Source organism: Camelus ferus, chromosome 11 (genome assembly GCF_009834535.1).
Source record: "Camelus ferus isolate YT-003-E chromosome 11, BCGSAC_Cfer_1.0, whole genome shotgun sequence".
Taxonomy (NCBI): Eukaryota; Metazoa; Chordata; class Mammalia; order Artiodactyla; family Camelidae; genus Camelus; species Camelus ferus.
In genome coordinates, this window is record NC_045706.1 from 21,688,546 (window position 1) to 21,710,368 (window position 21,823).

The window sequence follows — 21,823 nt, forward strand, 5'->3', positions numbered from 1 at the left end:
CAGCTAAGGAAAATGTAGTATAGAAAGGCATAATGACTACCCCAAGGTCACATGGTCTGCTGCTGGAGTGGAATCTGGGTCTGCTTATTTCCAATGATAGGGATTCTTTTCCCTAAATCATGCTATTTCCACTACCAGTTTCAAAGCTTTTACTTTCACATAACTGAAACTTGAACTCAAATGGACTTGAACAATAACATAATTTTTTGGTTTATGTACATAGTGATTTCAAATATAGATAGGTAGGTATGATGGTTGGTTGGTTTGATCTAGTAGTTCAGAAATATCACCTGATTTTTTTCTCTCTCTTCAAATCTCTTTTGAAGCTTTTTTTTTTTTTTTTTTTTTTTGTCTTAAGAACAGCTCATGCTATTTCACAGTATAACTACTAACAGCTTCTGGGAGAAAAAGATAATGGTGCAGAGAGAGGAAAGAATGAACGATAGAGAAAGTTACCAACACAAGTCCTGGACTTCGTTCTCATGGGCCGATGTAATTCAAATACACTTTCCAAACCCAAGCGCTGTGAATAAGGCAGTACTATGTGCTGATTAGTTTCAACTGGGGTTGATCTCCATTTCTTTACCAATAACCAGGTCAAAGAGTTCGATTATTGTTGATTGCATTAGAACAATCAGAGCATGGCTCTGAAGTCAGCACAGAGTAAATCCTACCCAAATGCAAACCTTGTAGGTGCTAAGCAATGATGGGAGGAGATCATTCCTCAAAGGAAAATCTGAGTGGTATTGAAAATGGAGGTGGGTGGAGATACGAGCTAGAAAGGTCCCACGTGAATGTCTTCTCTACCTCCAAATGTGCCATTTGTTGAACAAAAATGAGCAGAACCCAGGAGCTGCTATACATAGATCTAGGACACAAAAATTACAGTCTATAGTTGGGGATTAAGAGAGTCATAAATGTACATTACTTCTCGTATAAACTAGAGATTTGAAATGGGATGGAGAATGGGAATCCAGGCAAGTAACAGTTAGAAATAAATCCGTTGAGGCCAACAGTAGACCTCTGGTGACTTTTCATGCTCTATCTACACCTCACGTCCTCATTATTTCACTCCATGTTCATGTCTCAGCTTTTTCCTAATACTAGGTAGTACTGGTAGTTAAAATGCTAGCTGACAATTGATCCGGCCTAAATCCATCTAACTGCCACCTCAGCTGTGTGATCTTACAAAAGTTATTTGATTTCTCTGGGCTTCATTTTTCTCTTCTATACAATTAATGGTTTTATAAAATTCGTTATAAAATACTTCATAATAGCTAAGGTCCTTTCCAATTTTAATATTCTAATAATTCCCCTGCTCTAGAGATAGGTTCATTTAGCTTGAACATTATATTTAATTCTGCATGCATGGGGGAGAAATTCGGGAAGACTTGGGCTAGAAACCTCTATTTTCCATTTTATCATACACTAAACTGACTTGCTCAGGTCGGGGAAAATTAAAAGACTCCTTGGGCTTTGAAACTAACCCTTGTCTTCTTTCTTCCAGCTGGTGGCAAGCCAAAGATTACATACAAACACGTTCCTACTTTCTCATCTAGGACTCAGTTTAGCTTTTACCATAACATTTCGCAGCCTAACCTAAACCATGGCTGCTGTTCCCATCGAAAACTGCTTCAGGAATTATACCTGATGTTCACTTTCAAAAATTCTTGGATTAACAGTTCAATTACCAGCCTAACTAGCTGATTGGCATGAAGGGCCAGGTCATGCGAGATTATTACCCCTTGGGTGGAATGGGGGTAACTTGCATTTATCCTAAAAGCTTTTGGATGCTGTTTGCAGGCCTGAATACAAGAATGGCATGATCCACTCATGCCATCTGGAACTTGCTTATTGGTCACTGATTGATTGTTGGCTTTTGGCTCAATTTTGAACTTTGAGCTCCAGTCTCTTTGTAGGAGAACCTTATTCTGCTATGTTGAACCTCTGCTTTCTCACTTCAACATACAGGGTATCTATTGCCAGGGTCCACACAGAGAGTGAAGAAAAATCCTTGTTGGGTAAACAAATGGCAGAAGGATTGAAAAGTGGCCCATGCTCTCCTCACATCAATCCTATAAAGGGCTTTCTCAAGGAAAACGGCTGATGGGAAAGGTTTTAAAGGCCAGGAAAACCCTCCAATGTAATACACAGCCTTTAAATTTACAGCACCTCCATTTTTCTCTGTCTTTTCTTAAGGCTCAAGGGGAGGTATTTATAGGTTTACCTGATACTGGATAGTTCCTATTTTACTGAACATTTTCAACTTTAAAAATAAGATGGCTTAATTACTCTTTTTTCATCCCCTACTTTAAACCATATACTGTCAAACCTCTCTTTTTGCTCCCCTAACAACATGTTAGGTACATTCCATAGCTTGACAATCACTTTAGGTTATTAGAAAAATCACTCAGCCTGAACAGATTTAAGACTCCTGTCTCAAATAGAATTCACATATCAGCTGCTTCCTCTCTGCATCAGGCCTCATTGTAGAGGACTTAGGGTATCAATGGAATGTGTGGTTTCATCTTGGACCCTCACATTTCAGTACTTTAGAGGGATGGGGGTTACATGGTCTGGTTCTGGAATACGTCCTCTCTCTCCTCCCACCCCTGTGTCTAGCCTCTCCTTGTAGGGTCAGGGGACAGGAAGGAGTAGGGAAGAAGGAAGGGTGTCAGTGGCAGGAAGGTGTCCATGGTCTTACCATGACTCAGATAGTCCCATTTGTTACTGATGTACCACCAATGTGATGATTTCTGCAAACAGGTGAGTAGCTTTCTTGAGGGAGAAATTGAGTTTCACTCTGGCTTCTCCAATCCTGAGGGAATAGGGAGGAACAGCCATATCTTTTTTCAGCCCTAAGATTTCCACACACATAATCCTCTTTCTAGCTGGGTTCCCCGACCTTGGAAGCCAAGGAGGCAAGGTCACAACATTTGCCTTTGCACTATTCAAGATTTTTTCACTTCACTTGAAGGCACAAGGGACCGCTGAGATGTCATTCCATACCCTGCAAGCGCCGGACTCTAGCACTCACCTGGACATTGACCTCCACCCAGATCCTTTGCTAATATCTCCCAGGTTTTCCTTTGGGGAAAAGTTCCTTCCACATTGTGTAGCACCTGTGTGCTTTGAGGTTGGATTTGCTCTCTTTCTGCCTTAGAACTGGACCTTGATTGGTTTAAGGCAATTAACCTTTATTTAACTCTTTTCCTTGAGAATCTGGTTGAGGATGAGCCCCCACCCCTTTTTCCCGAAGCACATTCTCTAATGATTCCAACTTGCCCTGTTACTCTGGGCAATTCTGCCTTCAAACATCTCCAGATGAGAAGCATCTGTCTCTCTGGGGACTTCTGTCTCTTTGGGAACTCTCCCCAACTCCAGGGAACAAGTTTCAGGCTCTACCAAAAACTTAAAACTCATTTCCACTCCTTTCCAGAGGCTTCAGATTCCACAACTGAACAGTCTACCAGGATGGGAGTGAGATGCCAGCATGCTCTTATGTAGACACTGCAAGCTCTACTCATTTGTAGAGTTTGGAGCCCCCTCTCACTTGGTTTTGGATGAAGAGAAATAGCCTCATCCTCCATGGGGAAGAAACATATTTTAGATTTTATTTCCTTTCCCCATTTGGGGCAGGTATGGACTAAAAAGCTATGAGATGGAACAAGGTTAGAAAGAGATGTGGTGACAGGAAGAACTAAGACAGATGCTACTCATATGGCTCCTTCTAGTGAATTAGAGACAGACTTTCCACTCTGGGAGGATGTAGCCTGTGCACTCAGCCAGGTTTGCAGGGTGCAGGCTGGATTTCAGCCCTCACTACTTTCTTGGCTGTGCACATTTGAACAATAAACAACATACACAAAACAACTCAGGACTGTGGTCCTGACACTGCAGTGATAATTAGGGACAGCAGGGCTGGTTTGGCTACAGCTTAATAAATACTGAAGAATGTGTCTGGTTTCAACCTGCATTTGCTCTGTACAAGCTGTGCCATAAAAATGAGAGGCCAAAGAAAATTACCATCAAATTCCCTTCTGGATAAATATAATTAAATACTATTGGACATTGTGCTCAGTGACTTGTATTGCTGCTTGGAAAAAAACCATTTTAAAATCACATCCAAGGGCAATTTGGAGAAGAAGCTATTGCTCATAATGATTGAGAAGAACTACATATTAAAAAAAAAAACTAAACTATAATTTAAGTCTCATTTTCTCACCTAACATACTCCAAATAGCAGGAATATGTTTCAGGTAAGAGAATCAAACTCTGAAACCAAATATGAAATGAGTTGAGAAAATCATGAAAAAAAAAAATCAGCTTGCTTTAGCCTAATGAGAATTGTGATATGACCAAATTTCCTTATTTTTTTCTTTTGTTTGTTTATTTGAAAGATTTTTCTTTTTTTTTTTTTTCTTTTTAAATAGTACAGATGAAAAGTTACTCTCATTCCTTATGTCAGGACACTCACCATTGGATCCTCCATTTTTTTACTTGTTTGTTTATTTTTCCCATGTATCCCCATTCTAAATAGCATTTTTCTCTTAGCTACAGGCCACTGTTCTAATGGGTTTTAAATATGGCTGCACATTTGTATATACCTTTGTAAAAATGCATGCATTTGGGGGATATTTTTAAACTTTAATTACTTTTGATTTAAAAATACTTTATGTTTATATTTATATCCTTAATTTCTGTATTGGTCAATATTTTTAAATATTTATATATCATACTGCTGAAGTATTTCTATTTATCAGTCTTTTACTCCCAGCACTGTCTTTCAATTGTCATTTTTATTGTGTATGCATGACTGTGTATATATGATTTTTGCTTCTACTTACCACAGAATATACCACAGTTTGCATTCACCACATTTCTATGGTTCTTTCTTTAAACAATGGATTGCCTCCAACTCTAAATGTACTGATCCATGTCTGCCTATGAACCTGTGTAAAACATGGATTGTTGTATCAGAGGGTATCTGCACATTTAATTCGATGAAGTACTGCTATGATGCTCACCAGAATGGACACTCTGTCTACACTCTCACTCCAGTGAATTATGGGCTCTCTACTTTTGCCAACAAATATCAACTTTTAAAACTGGCTTGCCTTGACCATCTCAAGGGGACACACAGAAGACTGAATCTACTTAATGTAAATGGGCGTACATATTCTCAGAGATCGATGAGAAGAAACTGGGATGGAGATGGCAGTAAAGTCTGTGGATGCAGAGAGGATATTATAATTATTATGAGGCTGATGAAAATTGGGTAAGCTAAATAGATGGTAAGTTAACACTCTGAAGAGGGTCTCTTTTTCTTACATTAAAAATATGTTTATTGCAAATGCCTCATGATGAAGAAAAACACTTATGATGACATTAAAAAAGAAAACAAATTTTGAAAATTTGTTTTGTCTGTTCTAAGTTTGTTTTCTTTTTAACAGGCACCTGTGTCTTTACATAGTGCTTTTTATTTTTCATTATTGTGCTAAGGAAACACATAACATGAGATCTACCCCACTAACCAATTTTTAAGTGTACATTATAGTTCTGTTAACTATAAACACACTGTTGTACAGCAGATCTCTAGAACTTTTTCATCTTGCACAACTGAAACTTTATATCCATCGAATAGCAACTCCTGTTCCCCCTCTTCCAACTCCTGGCAACCGCCCTTCCACTTCCTGCTTCTCTCGTCCTCTCTTTTAAAACTATTTTCTGATTATCACAATTATACAGGCTTATTATACGTATCGGGAAATTGTAGACAAGTATAACAATGCCAAAAAAATTACAATTTTATAGACTTTTCTTTATTCAGAGTCAATTATTCTGTTCTATAATTTTAAAACATATTTGAGATTTTATGGTTTACTACATTTCCTACACTTTACCCAAAATACATTTCAATTTTAAGCTAGTATAATTTAAACATTTTCTTCAAACATCATTGTAAAAAGCTACTTGTTCTGTTAAGATTGTACAGATAAATGCTGACTTCCTAATTTCAATGTCATTTTGGGATTTATAACTTGAAGTTATGGTGATGATTACAAATCCCTGAAATAGATAGTTTATTATACTACATCGAAAAACAAGCAAATAGAGGAGACTTTTGCCTCTCATACCACTGCCTGAAATCTCCCTTAGTCCAAGAATGGAGACAACTTAGGTTCCTAACCTGCATTCTAGCAGCCCAGTTCAAATAACAGTTGATACCTATATGGATGTTTTATTGCTTTCTCTAAGGAGAATATAATTAAAAACGAAACATCAGGAAACCACGACAGGGCTTGGGAGTGAATCTCTAAGTTTCACCTTACAGCACTGTTAGAGAATAAGGTAATTACAGAGGATCAGGGGGAGGCTGAAAGAAGGCAGAAAGCCTGGTGAAATCTGCCGTAGGCATTGGAAGGGGAGACGGATGTCAGCTGGTTTTAGTCTAAACCTCCTACTGAGAGAAAATACACAATTTGAAGGGTTTTTGTTTGTTTGCTTGTTTTAGCTTTTTGAAATTATAGGGGAACTACCAAGTAAAGGAGGATTTTGAGGATCAACATTTCAGAAAGCATGGAAACAGAATAGTGAGTCCAACATTCAGCACTGCTTTTCTCTGAAGCATTTGTCGATTTAAAACAGCAGCTGAGAGGCTAAAACTCTGAGCATATAGTTAGAGCTAAAATGATTGGCAGTCTCGTAGGTCTAGGGGTAAAACTGGAGTCCAGGAGCCATCACAAAGGAGGGGCTCTTACTCACAAATGAGACTTTAATTGAGAACTCGAAAAGCTGCCTCGTAAACTTAAGGGTGAACCAGATACAGACCCGCTGCTCTAAGGAATGAAGTTCAGCTTTGAATCAGCTCAAAGCCGGATTAGATTAAAGCAGCTCCCCTAGCAAAAGTCCTCCTTGGTCTTTTATCTCTAAACCATGTAATGCAAAATGCGTCTGTCAGTGAGAGTCCACTCTGGAAACAGAAACCATATAACAAATTTCAGCAGAAATGATTTAATATAAAGAATTTTTCAATGGAAACTGAAGAACCAAAAGGCAGAAGGCAGGACACCAAAATACCACAAAGGTAGCAATTACAGAAGCAGCTATCTCATTTACAACTGGATAAACAGGAGAAGGAAGATAGAAATATTTCAACCAAGCTTCAAAGATAAAAACCAAGACATTAAGGAAGGGTTGCTGTACATCAGAAATTAACACAACATTATAAACTGACTATCCTTCAATAAAAATAAATAAATTCAAAAAAGGAATATGAAAAGGAATATATATATACATATAAAATCACTATATTGTAAAATAGAAATTAATACAACATTGCAAACCAATTATACTTCAATGAAAATTAATTAATTTTTTTAAAAGAGAAGGGATCTCTGCTTGGCTTAGCATTGTCTCTGGGCTTGGAAGAGGATTCTGTGGGACTGAGACCCACACTTTTCAGGAGGTAATGATGCCTGGCCAGGGCTGAACCCTCTGAGCTGTAACATTAAGGCTGGTTCTTTGTCTAAAGAATTGGAAACTGGGACCAATTGCTGCTACTTAAACAAATGCCTGCTCTGAAGTCAAGAAACATTGCTAAGATGATACAGGTAGAAACAGGAGACAAATCTGCAGGGAAAAAAAATCCCTTCTTCTCCCTCCAACCTTCCTATCTCCCTCTAGTGTCCTGTATAGGCAGAGCCCCATAGGAAGTCAGTGGGAAAATCAGAAATGCTTTCTGCAGATTCTCTTCTCAGAGCAGAGAAGGTTAGATGTGAGGTTGAGAAATGATAGCTCAATAAGTGATGTAACAAGCAGGTAAAGAAACAAGGTTGACCAAGAGCAAGTGAAAAAGAAGACAACAGAATAGAATCAGAGGGGATCCAGATCCTGGAGTTGTCAAACAATTATTTTAAAACAACTGTGATTAATAATATGCTCAAGAACTTAAATGACAAAATGGAGAGAATTTTGACAAATAACTGGCAACTATAAAGCCAAATTAAACGGAAGCTAAAAAGTGTAATAAGTGAAATTAAGACCTCAATGGAAGTTCAACTTTTGGTTAGGAAGTAGTATATTAAAGACTTTCACTCCCACCAACCGTCAAGAAATCAACAGCAATAAAGATCACACTATTCTTTAGAGCCATTGAAGATCAGAAGGCAAAATGAATCTAAAAAATTGAACCCCAGAGTGATGAACTCTTCCTAGATGAACAATACAAAGGACATTTTCATGCTTGGGGCAAGTTACTAATGTTGAGGGAGTGAAAGGGAAAGAAAAGTCTATAACCAGCTGAACTCTTAATGAAGCGTGTGTATTAACCTGTAGAATCTTAATCACATGCAAAAATAATTCACTCTGCCAAGTAATTATCCTATACAGGATTCTTTTTGAGGGGGGCTGGTAAGCAAATGTGAAGGCAAGACTGAAAAGTAGATGTAGGGCTCAATCTTACACCCAGTTTCTAATTCTCATAATCTCAAAGTCTTGCTGTCTTGTAGATTTATACTTGCACAGTTTCAGAGGCTCAGAATCTCATGGTTTAGAGCCTCACCTTCCATGGTATTATGATATTAAAGACTCCAGGAATCAGACTTATGGTCTCACAATCTCTAAGCTTTGCAAAATCTAGAAATCTCATAGGTTCATAGAAACCCAAGCTCTAAATGTCTAAAACTCTAGCAGTTTGACAGTTTTGAAGTCTACTATACTTGCAGTCTCACAGTTTTGAGATCTAGAAGTTTTATAGCCTTTGGCCCCAAGGCTCTACTAGTAGGAGAAGTCTGAAACACATTCAAAATATTTGAAGCCAAAGATGAAATTAGTCTTACTCAAACTGTAAACAAACCTCCTTCAAATTCAACTACTTTTACGACTCCTTATAAATTATCAATCTATGGCAGTGTAAGTTTAGAGCTGAGCTGATAGCAAAAAGAGATACACTTAGACTCATAATGCTCAACTTCTAAGACCTTATAAAGGCTACTGAATGTTTAATGTGAAAACAATAAGAATGTATTATGGAGTTGATAAAGTATGGAATTTAAATATATGAAAACATGAGCATGAAGCACCAGAATACTGCTGTAGTTCTGTAATGTTGTTTGTGTATTATTTAAAGGCTGAGAAATTATATATATACACACACACACATATATATATATACTCTAGAATAACCACTAAAAGTTATTGCAAACTGTATAGCTAAAATGTCAATAGAAGAGGTAAAGTGGAATTCAAATACACACACAATTAGCCAAAATTTGTAGTAATGATATCTAGAACAAAAATAGACAGGAAAATAGAAAACTAATAGCAGAATGGTAAACTTAAACACAATCATATCAATAATCATGTTAAATGCAAATGGACTAAACACTTCATATGAAAGGAAGAGATTATCACATTGGAAGGAAAAGACCAACTATAAAGGCAAAGCAAAGATCCTGAGACTGAATAAAAAAGCAGACACATAAAATGACAGAAGTTGAAAGTGAATGAAAGGAAAAGATAAACTATGACAGTACTAAGTACAAGAAATTGAGTACATGTCAAGACAAGAAGTATTACCAGAGATAAAATAGGACATTTCATAAAAATAGAAGTGTCAATTCTCAAGAAGGCATAACCAATCTAAATGTGTATGCATCAAGTAACAGAACTTAAAATACAAAAAGTTGGGAAAACCAATGGGAGAAATAGACAAATCTATAATCATAAATAGAACTGTAATATCTTTTCCTTTGTAATTGATAGAACAATAACTCAATGAGAATATTGATGTTGTGAACAACACTACCAACAAAAATAAACTAATTGACATTAATCAATCACTACACCTAACTACCAAAGAATAAACATTCTTCCTACATACACATGAAATATTCACAAAGAAGACCATGTAAAGAGCAATACAGGAACCATGACACAAGCCTTAATTTTTTTCAAATAATTGAACCATTATACTGAGCATTCTTTGACCACAGTAAAATTAAGTTAGAAAACAATAACAAAAAGATCTCTACAATAGCTCCAATACTGGAGCAAAGCAACACAGTTATAAGTGGTTCATAATGGAATAATGGAAAAAATAAAAAAGAAAATCAGAAAACGTTTTGAATTGCGTAATAAAAAATATAAAAATTTGTGAGATGCATTTTAAACCATTCTTAGAAAAAAATACAGTTTTAATGATTATATTAGAAAATAGGAAAGAGCTACACTCAGTGGTCTAAACTTCCACCTTAAGGAAGGGGAATGAAGAAAAACTTAAACAAGAGAAAGGAAGCGCATTTTAGAGCACAAAGCAATGAGGTAAAAGAGGGACGAACACCAGATAAAATTTAAAAGCCAAGTTATTTTTTTAAGATGAATAAAATTAATACTCTATATCTACCTTGATCAACAAAAATGAGGAAACCCAAGTTAGAATCATGACTAAAAGATAAAATATCACTACCCGTCTTAAACAGCTGTTTCAAGGAAAATAAGATAATATTAAGAACACTATGCCAATAAGTTTGACAACTTATTAAATGAGAAAATTTATTTTTTAAAAGAGATTTTTTGAGGTATAATGATACGCAAAAAAGCCTGCACATAGTTAATAGATACAATTTGATGACCTTGGACATATACAAACATGTGTGAAACCATCTCCACAGTTAAAGTTAAAAACATATCCGTTCCTTCCAAAAGTTTTCTTGTAATTCTTTGGGTTTTTTTGTTGTTGTTGTTTGGTTGGTTGGTCTGGTTTGGTTTGGTTGCTGTTATAAGAACACTTAACATGAGATTTACCCTTTTAACAAAGTTTTGAGTATACAATAGAGTATTGTTAACTGTAGTCACTATGCTGTACAGCAGATCTCTAGAAATTACTGATTTTGCATAAATGAAAATTTATACCCATTCTGCATTTTTATGGCATATTTTGCTTAGAACTCCATGCATTTTTATAATGTTTTGTGGCCCCTAATATACTGACAGCAATGCTGAAACAGTAAACAAATTTATTCTCATTTGTCAACAATCTTTCATTTATTCCTAGTGCCAAGCACCAGTTTTATCCCAAGAAAGCGTTCATTAAAGATGTGAACTGAGTATGGAGTGCTGAAACAGAATGAAATTTAAATTTGTAGACCTGTCATAAGGAAGAGAGGGAAAGAAAGCCGACATTTTTGAGATCTCACAGAATACCTAGCACTGGGCAAGTGTTTTGGAGTTTTATGCGGATTGAATGACAACTTATTACTCACATCTGAACTCTAAGGAGGAATATATGCAATATCAATGCACTTAAGTTATAAAGTGCTTTGCAGTTGCTTCTGTGCCTTTGATAGATGCCTGTGCTTGTTTTTCCCGGTACCACTTTCTTCCTCTAATGATAGAACAGCAACAAAGTGGTGTAAAGGGTGTCAACATAACCTTTTAAGATTTACTTTCATCTGAATACAGATCCCCAAGTAGACTGGAGAGATCACCTCTCTCTACCTCTACCACCTTCTCTACAAAAACGTTACATTATAGAGTGGTAGTCAGGAAAAATTGAGATAACGTCTGTAAAGTGCTTTTCACAATGTCTGGCATCTAAAATATACTTAAAACATGTTTTATTATTATTATCATCATCATTACGACAGATAAAAACAGCAGAAGACAATTACACTGTGATCTGTAGTGAGGCATGTGGCCTCTCTGGCATCAGTTTCCAAATCGGTAACGAGAGTCCCTTGACTTTGGCTTCTATAACACACATATTGACCTAAAGTTCGTACTTGCACATGTTTATACGCCCAGCTGTATACATACATACATCAGTGGTTACCATCTGAAATGGTACAATGCACAATTCTGTTTTTCATTTTCATGTTTCTGATTATCTTCAGGGTACTTTGTGAGCCTGAGCTCAACATAGTAGAACTCTAGTAAGAAAGATGAAGGGGAAGGGATACATTAAAAGTATTAACAGATACACACACTATCTGTAAAATAGATAAGCAATAAGGGTTTACTGTATAGCACTGGGAACTTCCATCTTGTAATAACCTATGATTGAAAATATGTATAAATAACTGAATCACTTTGCTGTATACCTGAAACTAACACAATACTATAAATCAACTATACTTCAATAAAACAACAAAAAAGATGCAGCTAGGAGAGAAATGGCTAATAGCTGTATATATGTAAATATATGTATAGTCATCTACCTGTCCATCTATACAATCTGTAAACAATAAACAATAAAATTTGCTTTCCATGTAGTTTTCAAACTCAGTCTCATCACAAAATGGCCACAGTACTTTCTAATGTATATTTGTGTAAAATTTCACTTTAGAGTCCAGTAATTCCCACGAGCTCTCAGTAGCTTTCTGCATCAGAACTTCATCACATTTGTCATGAAATCCCCAGGGCCAGAAATGCTTGCATACACTAAATGTCCCCATAGGATTTACTGGAACTTCACTCCTATAGGTTATTTAGGAAAGTGTCCCAGAACACAAGTGTTATTAAATGACTGATACCATCCACTCTAATTAATAAAAAAGAAATGACTGAAAAAACTTCTGAATTTACCCAGAGTAGTAAATTACTTGTGACCTCTTTTCCAGTTGAAGATGAGAGCCCAGCAATGTAGAGCACGAACGCTAAGACTGATTAGTCTGTCCAAGGAGAAGCACGCAGGCACAGGCGTCAGAAATAAATTTCCTGTATTCAGTACTCACTCGTTACATGTAACATCGCTTCCTTACCACTCCGTCCTTATATATGTAACACGGGAATTATTTAAATTTAGTTCTCATCTTTGTATGAGGGTAGTAGATCAACACAAGCACAGAAGTTTATCATGGTTTCTAGACCATGGCCATTCTAGATCATTCTTAAAAAAATACAAGATTTTTATTATTAAAATATCAACCACTTTCACTTGAAACAGTTTGTATGATTTATTAGATACAAGTAGGGAAGTGAAATATGAAACAAGATACTGGGAATAGAAGTTGGGAGAGTTCTGGAGGCCTCTTACTTGCCCTAAAAGTGTGTTTTACTTTTATTTTCTAGGCGGTTCACCAGTTAAAATATTTCCTAATCCTGCTCTTCAAGCTTTTTGTCTTGGAGCCTCCTCCCTAGCCATTTCTCATTCCCTATGGTCCCAGGCAAAGGTAGCTAAACTGGATTTCAAAGTCCCACTGCACTTTGTTCACATCCTGATAGCTAACCATCTTCTAATGATTTACCCCCTAGGTTTGTCTTCTCAAACTGAGTGCTTCCAACATAAGGGTAACTACTTAGGGCTTTTCTACCAGTTTCATAAGAATATGGATTGCATCTGACTGGCTCACTGCGACATTCCTAGTGTTTAACACAGTGCCTGGAACATAGATGGTACATACAATTATTTATGAATTAATTAATAAATTAATGATTTAAGTAACTAACAAATATTTGCTCCCAGCAAACCTTTGTGGAATGTGTGAGTAACAGAGGAAAGGGCATAAAGATAGAGAGATGGTTGAATGAAGTCAAAGCTTAGACTTAGGGAGAAAACTTTCTCACCCACATATGTCCTGAAAAGTTTAAAAGTTCCAGAGACTACATAGAGCAGTACAAAAACAGCATATAACCTCCAGAGTTAGTTTAAATAACATTGATCAAATCTCTGGTTTGACTTAGGTTATTATCTTACGATACAGAATTTAGACTTCTATACATTGCATTAAAACCTTTCACTTATTTCTTAGCTACAAGGAAATAAAGGATTTCCCTTTCCTTCTAGCGTGGTTCATGCTAAGTAAGTGAAGTAGTTTCAGAATGGTGTTTTATGCAACTTTTAAAACATGATGTTTTTTAAAAGAACTTAAAAACTAATAAGCACCTATATTGTCTATGTTTGCTTTACCTTGGTTATAACATAAGTCTCATTGGGGTCAGGAACCACATACTCAATATTTTGACTAGAATATTGTAGATGATTGATAAGTAGATGCTGAAAAAACACAACAGAAAAAAGTGAAAGGCATAGATGTTTTGATTTTTGAAAGCAGAACACAGAGCTTGTGTTTGAGGATAAAACTAAGGTTTCAGGGAAAAAATGCATTTCCTATCTCATTAAGATACATGGGACAATAGGACCAGGAAAATCCAGGAATAAACATAACTGAGATTTCCACTAACTGACACAATCTGGTAGATTCAGAAAATTGAGTCCAAAATAAATATTCAAGACAAGCAAGGACAACTCTTCAGAACTTCCCAGTATTCAGAAAGTCATAGGATTAGTAAGCTGATTAATGTACACTGTAAAGTTTAGGTCACAAACCAAGGTATTATTTCTATGATGGTTCATACTGTCTGCTGAATGAAAGTCTCTTGGATCAACCAGTATTCATCCATCCATCCAACCATCCATATATGTTTTGAATAACTATTTGCTGAATATATTCTAAGGGACAGGAACTAAGTATCAAAGATCTGGTGGTTGATAATGTAGATATGCAGCTGCTATCAGGAGCTTAAAGGCTAGATAAGAAATCAGTCAATTAAGTATCAGTAATAGCAAAATGTGGTAAGTGCTATGATAGGGGCTTGATATGGAAGAAAGAGCAGAACCATGCCACTTATTCTGGAGAGGACTGAAGAGGGTTCCTAGAGAAAGCTTTAGAACTCAGCTTTAAAAGATAAGCAGAGATTTTTCACCTTAAGAGAAAACAGAGAGAAAATGTTTCAGATAGAGGGAACAGCAATTGATGTATCAAGAAACTGACCATCAGCCTAAAGATGAAAGCATTCTTTTATTTCATAGTTAAAGACTACCTTGGGTCACCTTGGGACACTCACCAAATGGAAATATGGATGCAGCAGGTAGAAGGCTATTTCACCTTCTTACTATTTATGATAAAGGAAGGCAGAGTAGTTGAGCTTCCTGATTCTTCTAAGTGTCTGAGCCAGTGGAGACACTGGAACAGCATTAACAGAGGGAGGCACAAGCGTACCAGCCACCAAACATCCCTGATGCCCTGGGTTTGTCCACTTCAGACACGTGGGTCAGGAAAAACGCGTTATTCCAAGACGTCTTCCAACCCTACTGACTTCAGGTGACAACATCTGAACTCTGTGAAACTACACATTCTTGTTCTCAGAGGCTCTCAGCTACCCTCAGCCCTTTGATGAAATAATCTAGTAACTCAAGACTTCTGCCTGCCTTAGAACTCCCCTGATATCTCTGAAGACCTTCCTTGTAAACACAAGAATTACGGTATCATGTCAGAAAGTATTTCCCCAAATTTGTTCAGAGGCAGCCTATGCAACTCTCACAACATTCTTCTATGCCTAGTTCAGTTAAATGTTTGTCTGGAGCCTCACTGTCACTTCTGGATGAGCCTGGATAAGGGGGCATCAAATCCTGCAGCAGTGACAGGCATGACAGGCTCTCCCATCTGATTCTTCTCCTTGTTACTCTGAAGTGTTATGATGCTCATTCTCCTTATTTCCAGAAGCTTCAGGTCAACTCATAGGAGGTAAATATAATAGGAACTCCCAAGGACATTGGGAGCTAGAAACAGAATCTTTTGAAAATATGTTAAGGAGATTAGAAAAAAAAGGTATAAGCAGAAAATATTATTAATAATAAAAGTGAAGAGAGAGAGATGAAACATTTGTAAACAGCACAGCTCTTCTGAGAGGGCTAGCAAGTTCAAACCCACTTCATTTAAATGTCCTTTTACTGCTTACTTTCAGAGCACTGACAAGCACTAAGTGCTACTGTCTTCATATAAAGGTGAAAATATTAAAATAATTTCACTACATCTGAAGGTACCAAAGGGCACTAATTAGTGCTACTGACTTGACTGCAAGTAAAACTCAGTGCTTTAGGGAATGGTGCTCCAGAATATCCCTGAAGACTTTTTTTTTTTAAGTAAGTGTATAACAGGGCATTAGTTTAAGATAAAAAGACATCGTTTCTGGCTTTTTAACTTGTTTATTTGTTAAAGATTTATTTATGGTTTTAAATGTTCTGCTTCACTTGGAATCCTTTAGTCTATCTTTTCTAAATGCCTCCCATTTATTGAATATTGGAGTGTTACAGTAATGGTATTTTCGTGTTGGGATTTCCCAACCATTAATAATGAAGGAAAGCTATAACCTGTTCAGATTCTTCATATAAAATCCTCCTAATGTATTTATTTTATTTAATTATTCCAGCAATAATTTTCCACAACTCCCACAGTATCATTTACCTTCGAGGTAGAGGCACTGGCAGACATTTGGGTAGATAACTCACTTTTATAATCTGATTTAAAGAAATACAGGGAAAGATCTATCCACTCACATAGTCAATATAAGTGTAGACAAGTAGACAAGTTTTCTCGGGAATAGTGTTCCAGATTTTCCAGGAATCTTGACATATTATATGGAATTGATCTATTTAATCATCTACTATATTATGGGTGCCTGTCATACATATGGCACCATGTTGAAAACTGTCGAAGTGACAGTAAATCACAAGACTTTGTCCTGGAGGGACCTATAATAAAGTAGAGAAAAAACCACAAATATTTAAAAATTAAGAAAAAAAATGAAATAAAAACCCACACAAAGCCACACTGCTTGTTCAAAGCAGAAAATTGGAAAAGATGATATATTTCTTTCAACGCTGACCTCTAAGGTTAAGAATGAACAAGCAGTATAGAAAATGCACATTTCTGAGCTTTTCATTTTTCTAGTGCTGTGTTTCCTTAGGCATCCCTTTCTCTAACTGTACAAAACTTTTATTCAATTACCACCTATATGCTAATAATTATTATATATATATATATATTTTAACCTGTACTTCAGACTTGATACCTAGCCTCATCTCTTACCCACTTGCAAAGTGTCAGGACACAATAAATTATCTGATAAACAAATGAGTTAGCTGCCACTGCCTTCATAATTTGGTCAAAAAGAAAGGACAAGCTTGTGACTCAGAAGTAGGTATGATATTTTGAGAAAGCACCATTAAAAAGGCAAGATGAAAAAATAAAAGGACACAGACCTATGTTCCACATTTGGGAAAAGCAGATTTCAACATATGCAGGGGAAAATACAATAGTAATCTATAGACAGATGGCATTACAAGAAAGGATTCTACTGCATCATTCAGCAGTACTTATGGAGTGACTTTCACATGCCACTGTGGCTAGGCAGCAGGGAAGCTGTGAGACAGGAGGGAAGTGGGCAGGACACAGCCACTGAAAGACTGACACAGCAGTTAGCATCAAGATGGCCCAAGATTCAACTCCCAGTAGACTTTGAGACTCATTATGCATTCATTGTAATCTACTAGCATGGTAGGTGGCCCTCCCACAGATGCCATGACAGTTCCAAGACTAACCATAAAAGGTCAAAAAGTGGGTGATGGCCCAATTCCTGGGAATCTCAGCCTCTTCCCCAAAGTAGTTGGAATAATCTTCCCACTTATTAGCAATATGAAGCTACCAAACTCATAAAAACTAACACTACCCCTCATGCATGTGCCTTCTGAGATGCCTTCTGAGATGGCTCGTACTTTGTCTATGGAGTATGTGTCTACTTTTCCTTTAACCCCTCCCAGGCTTTGTGGCCTCTCTGGCCTTCTGAGATGGTCTACACTGTCTATGGAGTGTGCATCTCTAGGAATAAATCTACTTTACTCAACTATGGCTCGCTCTTGAATTCTTTACTGAGCGAAGCCAAGGACCCTCACTCACCCGAGACCCGGGACACAACCATCCTCTCACATCCCATTTCCCTGTCTCAGTTTCAGGTAAAGAATGAGAGATCCTGAAAATAAATTTCTGACAATAAAATTGGTCATGAGAAAGCTGATCTCTTAGACAACTTCCAGCTTTAAGATTATACAACTCTCCAACCCCTTCTTGTATAAGAAGTCCCCACCAAGTGGAGAAGACATTGTAGACCTGCAAGAACTAGAAGTTTCACAACTCATCCTCTCAAAAATCTATGACCTATGTAAGAATGATGCCTCAAACAGGATATTGGTATTTGACAAGGTCAATATCACTAAATTTCATTCCAGGTAAAGGTTTTCTCGCCATAAAATTATTCACAATCATTTTTCTTTCTTATCTGCATGACGTTTCTCTGGGGCAAAATGATTATACTATAATTTTAGATCTTATCAACCTTATATTTTGATTAAAAAGACTATTAAGTAAAATTTGGACAGTATAAAAATATAAAGCATAAAATAAAAAAGATGTAAGGCAGATTCTTTGAAAACTGATCTGTAATTTTACTACATTACTACAAATATATTTGTGTACTTCATTTTTTAAAAATAAATTGGTAAGATGTGACATACACTTCTTTTATCTTTAAGTAATAGTATTATGTTTTATGCACTGTTTTATAACCTTTTGGAAAAGTATGACTAAGCATTATAAATATTTTTCTATTCTACTAAAATTATTTATGAAATTCTTTCTTTCGTACAATTATAACTTATTGATGGGATATAAGATATAATATGACTTATTGACTGGTCCTCTATCATTGAACATTTAGGTTGTTTCAACATTTTTGTAGTTGAGAACAGTGCTTAGATAAACATCTTAAGCGTTTGGACACATCTCTGATGACTTCTTTATGATTAATTCCTAGCTGAGGTACTGCAGGGTTAAAGGGTATAAATACTTTTAAGGATTTTAACATGTCTTGGCAAATTACCCTGGGAAAGTGTATACTCTATAGTCCTTTCCACATCCTGCAGGGATGCTCACTTCCTTATACCCTCAAATAGGACTTTCTTCAAATTTATGGGTGAAAATATTGTTTTATACTTCGTATTTTCTTATTACCTGTAAGGCTGACTATATTTACATATAATCATTGGCCATTATATGCAGGTTTTGGTTTGTTATTTATTTATGAATTGACTGTAATGGCTGGTGCTCATTTTTAATCAGAGTATATTTCTCTTGCTTGTTTGTATGAGATTGGAGGTTAAGGATATTAACCCTTTGCCTAGCATGTAGACTGTGGTTTTTCCCTAGCTGGCATTTGCTTTTAAATTTTATTCTTAGCAATTTTAGATATACTGACATGAAATCATTTTATGAAGTGAGATGAGATAGAGGTATTTATTTGTATTTACCATATGTGGGACAATGTACCAAAATGTTTACATGATTTACCTTTTTTTAATTTTAAGAACTACGTGGATTAAGTACTATTATTGTACCCACCTTACCAATTTGAAGACTAAGATTTAGAAGGATTAAACAATTAATCCAAATGTTGTATGGTCAGTAAGAGGTAGATCAGGCTTTCTGAACAAGGTCTATCTGAGGCCAGAACACTATTCTTTTTTTTTTTTTTTTTAAATTCTTGTTTGGGGGGCAGGAAGGTAATTAGGTTTGTATGTTTGTTTGTTTAATAGAGGTACTAGGGGTTGAACCCAGGGTCTCAAGCATGCTAAGCATACACTCTGCCACTGAGCTATACCCTTCCCACAAGAACACTTATTCTGGAACCCTACTTTCAAACACATCCCCTTAGCATACATGATTGCAAAAACCTTCCCCACCCAGAAATCAGATAAATACTGGTCTGTATTTTACTCTGGTTCTTTGTCTGGCTTTATTTTTATTTTCAACTTTTAAAAATAAATCTGGATTATGTTGTAAATGAGAGCTCTCCCTCTTATATGTATTTATAATTTGATAATCAGTTGTCTTATGAATATTTACTGACTAATTAGGTCCCCACTGGCATGAAGCAATTTACCAATCTTTATTGCCAGGGCAGTTTCCCATTCTGATTAGGATTTGGAGCCTGGATATGGGCCTATGTTCTAAGAAAGTAAACTTTATTCAGAAGGTGAACCAACATCAATGACAGCAAAATAGAATCACAGATTGCAGTCAAAATTCAAAGAGAACCCCCTTGGAGATGGTTTGTTCTTTTAGGTGCTGGCACTGATGACTAAGTGCTGACTATTTTATTGGACTGTGTGAGATGAGGAAAAGCTTTCCTGCTCTGAGTATTTATTAGCTACCAGCATGACACCAAGTGTGTTACATGTTCTGCATACTCTCTTCTCAAGTTCTGAAGGAACTTACACCCGATGTAACATACTGAAAGAGGCTGAGAGGGATTGGGCTAGCATCTTTTAGAGACCCTCCGATGCTGGGAGATAAGGTACACTGAGAGAGATGAGGCCTTTCCATGTGAACTGAATCATTTTGAGGACAATTCTAACATGCCTGCAGGAATCACTCATTCCTCAGGCAAGACTGGATTCAAAATAACTGGAAGTGGCTGAGGCAAGTCAGTCAGGACTGTTAAAAGGAAGGCCGGGGTATAAAGGATGGGGCTCTGAGCCAATGTGACCCAGGCTCTGATTCCAGCAAACAGCTCTCTTTCTCACTTGCCTCCCTCTGAGGGCCTCCTTCAGAGAGTGCTAACACAAAACGTGTTTATTCCTTTTTAACAAGCTATTGATTACTCTAGAAAGGGCATATTTCAGAAGGAAAGTATGTTAATCTGAGAGGACGAGAGTACATTTCATTGATCATCGTCTAGAGACGTGCCTTGTTGGACAAACATTTAAGTTAAAAGAGTTCTTCTATTCAAAGGCATGAAATATTGCAGGGGTAAAATTAAAAACTCACAGATGGACACTGAACGTGTCTAAGAGATTTAAATCATCACCCTAATGGTGAGAACAAGCATCCCTGAAGAGACAGAAGAAAAAGGGAACAGATCCAGAGAAGGGCAGTCTTGGTCACAAATGCAGAGCAAGCAAAGAGGAGCAAAGAGAAGTTGAAAGAGAAAGGACACTTGTTCAGCTAAGGGACACACTATGCAACTGGTCAACCTGAGTCACTAGAAAGCCTCATCCTGTTGAATGCACAGCACTGACTTGCCTAATTCCTCCTTATTCTTATATCTCAGCTCACTTATTACCTCTCTGGAAAGCTTGAGTCATTTGTCCCCCCATGTTCTCACGTAATAGCTGACTTCCTTCTCTTAGACATTGTCAGTAGAATGTTGTAGTCAAGGGGATGGCTCTGGTACCCTATAAACCTCAGCTTAAATCTCAACATCATCATTGACTACTAACTGTGACTTCGGCTAAAATAAAATTGCTGTGCCTCAGTTTCTCACCTGTAAAATGAGGTTATTAGTACTATGCCATCAGCTCATAATAAGGGCTAAATGTAACACAGTGAACATAAATTCAACACTTAGGAAAATGCCTAATAGTTCATCTTTGCTCAGTAAATCCTGGCCATTATTATGACCATTCTTTTAAGCCATTCTCCTGTTTGCAGTCCCCACTAGATAGTAAGTCCATGCTGGCCATGCATGAGGATCTTTATGGGTATTGAAAACCATCCAGCCCAAAGGTTCCAGGAGCCTCACCCGGCCTAGAGACCATATTTTTACAGCATGGTTTAGATGTTCATTATTGTAGGACTTCTGAAACCTCAGCACACATACAACTCCCTTGAGGATTTTGTTAAATGCAGATTCTGTTTCAGTAGAGGTGGGGTAGGATCTAAGCTTCTGTATTTCTGGTAAGTTCTCAGGTGCTAAGCTGTCCATCTGGTTAGAGTAACAACACAGTGAAAACCATAGCTATTGGGCAGCTAGGAGTGCAGGTCCTAGAGGATTTGACCACCACTTCAACCCTCTACTCTTTTGCTTTGGTTCCACAGAATAACTTTACATCTATTTGAAGACAGCCAGACTGTCCATGCCACTTCCTATTTCATCACCTGAAATGAGTTCCATAGACAGGTGAAGTCAGTGCCACTGGGAAAATGGA